This window comes from Cebus imitator, unplaced genomic scaffold (assembly GCF_001604975.1).
Source record: "Cebus imitator isolate Cc_AM_T3 unplaced genomic scaffold, Cebus_imitator-1.0 Scaffold87, whole genome shotgun sequence".
Taxonomy (NCBI): domain Eukaryota; kingdom Metazoa; phylum Chordata; class Mammalia; order Primates; family Cebidae; genus Cebus; species Cebus imitator.
This window is the reverse complement of record NW_016107402.1, coordinates 1,324,687-1,327,833: the sequence shown is the minus strand read 5'-3', so window position 1 is coordinate 1,327,833 and position 3,147 is coordinate 1,324,687. Positions and strand designations below refer to the sequence as shown.

Sequence of the window (3,147 nt, the reverse complement as noted above, 5' to 3'; positions counted from 1 at the left end):
TTTGTATTTTTAGTAGAGACAGGATTTCACCATGTTGACCAGGATGGTCTCGATCTCTTGACCTCGTGATCCACCCGCCTCGGCCTCCCACAGTGCTGGGATTACAGGCTTGAACCACCGCGCCCGGCTTTATCTATTTTTGAGACAGAGTCTCACTCTGTCGCCAGGCGCCAGGCTGGAGTGCACTGGCACAATCTCGGCTCACTGCAACCTCCACCTTCTGGGTTCAAGCAGTTCTCCTGCCTCAGCCTCCCAAGTAGCTGGGACTGCAGGCACATGCCACCACACCCAGCTAATTTTTGTATTTTGGTAGAGACGGAGTTTCTCTGTGTTGGCCACGATGGTCTTGATCTCTTGACCTTGTGATCTGCCCGCCTCGGCCTTCCAAAGTGCTGGGATTACAGGTGTGAGCCACTGCGCCCAGCCAGATTTTTTTTTAATTCAAATACGTTTAACTGATTTATTTGAGCCCCAGTTTTCTCATCTGTAAATAGGGATAGCAGCATGGACTACCTCAGGGCCATTTGAGTGTCCAAGGAGGCTGAACAATGCCTCGCCTCAAGGGCAGTGCCACCACCTCCCCCATTAGCCTTGGTAAATGGGAGCAGTTTTTAATAGGAGCAGGGACAACATGCAGACCTGACAAACCAGTGCTTTTAAAAAAAAATTATTTATTTTTATTTTGAGACAGAGCCTTGCTCTTGTCGCCCAGGCTGGAGTGCAATGGCTCAATCTTGGCTCACTACAGCCTTCACCTCCTGATTTCAAGCGATTCTCCTGTCTCAGCCTCCTGAGTAGCTGGGATTACAGGTGCCTGCCACTACGCCTCACAAATGTTTGTATTTTTAGTAGAGACGGAGTTTCACCATGTTGGCCAGTTTGGCCTCCAACTCCTGACCTCAGGTATCTGCCTGCCTCACTCTCCCAAAGTGCTAGGATTACAGGCGTGAGCCAGCGCGCCAGGGCAAACCAGTAGTTCATGTGCACTTACCATGCAATCCCTCTGAGCAACGCTTTGAGGTAGGTAGAGTTATCATGCCCCTTGCAGAGGGGAGGAAATGGATGCTCTAAAACATGAAGTCGGCCGGGTGCGGTGGCTCACGCCTGTAATCCCAGCACTTTGGGAGGCCAAGGTGGATTACTTGAGGTCAGGAGTTTGAGACCAGGCTGGCCAACATGGTAAAATCTTGTCTCCACTAAAAATACAAAAATTAGCTGGTGTGGTGCCATCCGCCTGTAATCCCAGATACTCAGGAGGCTGAGGCTGGAGAATTGCCTGAATCCAGGAGGCAGAGGTTGCAGTGAGCTGAGATCTCGCCACTGCACTCCAGCTTGGATGACAGAGCAAGACTTCACCTCAAAATAAGTAAATAAAACATGAAGTAGCATGCCCATGGGTGCACCGCCAGTCTCACCAGGCAGCCTAGCACCTGGGCACAGTTGTATCTTCAGAATAATACTTGTCTGGGGCTTAAGAAGTGACTCCAATGGTGGGAGATTCTGAGCATCAAGATGTATTTGACAGGCAATTTCCAGTGCCCTATTGCACATCCCATCCCTGTATGGGAAATCACCGTCTTACCTCTAAATGGAAATGAGCAGGCTGAGCGCTATGGCTCATGCCTGTAATCCCAGCACTTTGGGAGGCCATGGCGGGAGGATTACTTGAGCCCAGGAGTTCAAGACCAGCCTGGGCAATAGAGCGAGACCCCGTCTCTACGAAAAAGTTAAAAATTAGCTGGGCATGGTGGCATGCACCAGTGGTCCCAGCTACTCAGGAGGCTGAGGTGGGAGGATTGTTTGAGCCCAGGAGGTTGAGGCTGCAGTGAGCCGTGTTCACCCTATTGCACTCTGCACTGTAGCCTGGGCAAGACCCTGTTTCAAAAAAACAAAAGAAAAAAGAAAGAAAAGAGCATGGAGTGTTGGAGAATGGCTGCTGAAAGGTCAAATAAGATGAGGCCAGAGAAATGACCATTGGATTTAGCAGCATGTGGAGGTCATTGGTTCAGGGGCATGGAGGGGAGAAACCCCAGACTGGGGTGAGTTGAAGACAGAATAGTAATAAGGAAGTAGAGACAAGCTCAGGCTCCTCTGAAGAAAGTTTACTGGGAAAAGGAGCAGAAAAATGGGCCAGTAATTGGAGAGGATGATGAGATCAGGTATACTCGTGTGTGGTAGGGAGTAAAGTCAACATAACAAAAAATTACCATCATCACTATTTTTATTTATTTATCTATTTATTTATTGAGATGGACTCTCACTCTGTCACCCAGGCTGGAGTGCAGTGGCGCGATCTCGGCTCACTGCAACCTCTGCCTCCTGGGTTCAAGTGATTCTCCTGCTTCAGCCTCCCAAGTAGCTGGGACTACAGGTGTGTGCCACCATGCCCGGGTAATTTGTTTCTATTTTTAGTACAGATGAGGTTTCACCGTGTTCGCCAGGATGGTCTTGATTTCCTGACCTCGTGATCTGCCCGCCTTAGCCTCCCAAAGTGCTGGGATTACAGGCGTGAGCCACCATACCATGCCTGGCCTCTGATAGTGGTTTTTAATGCATATATATTTTTTAACTTTCATGGAAGTCCAATGTCTATTTTTTCTTTTGTTGCTTGTGCCTTTGTTGTCATATCCAAGAAATCATGGCCAAATCTAATGTCATGAAGTTTTTGCTCTGTTTTCTTCTGAGATTTATAGTTTTAGGTTTTAGATTGAGATCTTTGATCCATTTTAAATTAATTTTTTATGTGATATTAGATAAGAATCCAACTTCATTCTTTTCCATTGGACATCCAGTTTTCCCTGCATCCTTTCTTAAAGAGACTGTCCCTTGGGGAGGATGCTTTTTAAAGATATGAGTTATTCCAGCATATCCACGTGTGGATGGGAATGTTCTGGTAGAATGAGAGAAATAGATGACACAGGAAAAAAGAAATTATTTCAAGGGGCTTAAAAGTGAAACGGGGAAGGGCAAGTGCGGTGGTTCACATCTGTAATCCCAGCACTTTGGGAGGTCGAGGTGGGCAGATCACTTGAGGTCAGGAGTTCAAGACCAGCCTGGCCAATGTGGTGAAAACCCATCTCTATTAAAAATATACAAATTAGCTGGGCATAGTGATGCGCACCTGTAGTCTCAGCTACTTGGGAGGCT

The 3,147-nt window shown here is 47.6% G+C and overlaps 1 protein-coding gene across 1 annotated transcript in view; it reads left to right on the top strand.

Moving 5' to 3' along the window:
• The window catches only part of E2F2 (E2F transcription factor 2), a 27,292-nt gene that overhangs the window by 21,966 nt on the left and 2,179 nt on the right, over nucleotides 1-3,147 (top strand). The window lies entirely within an intron of this gene.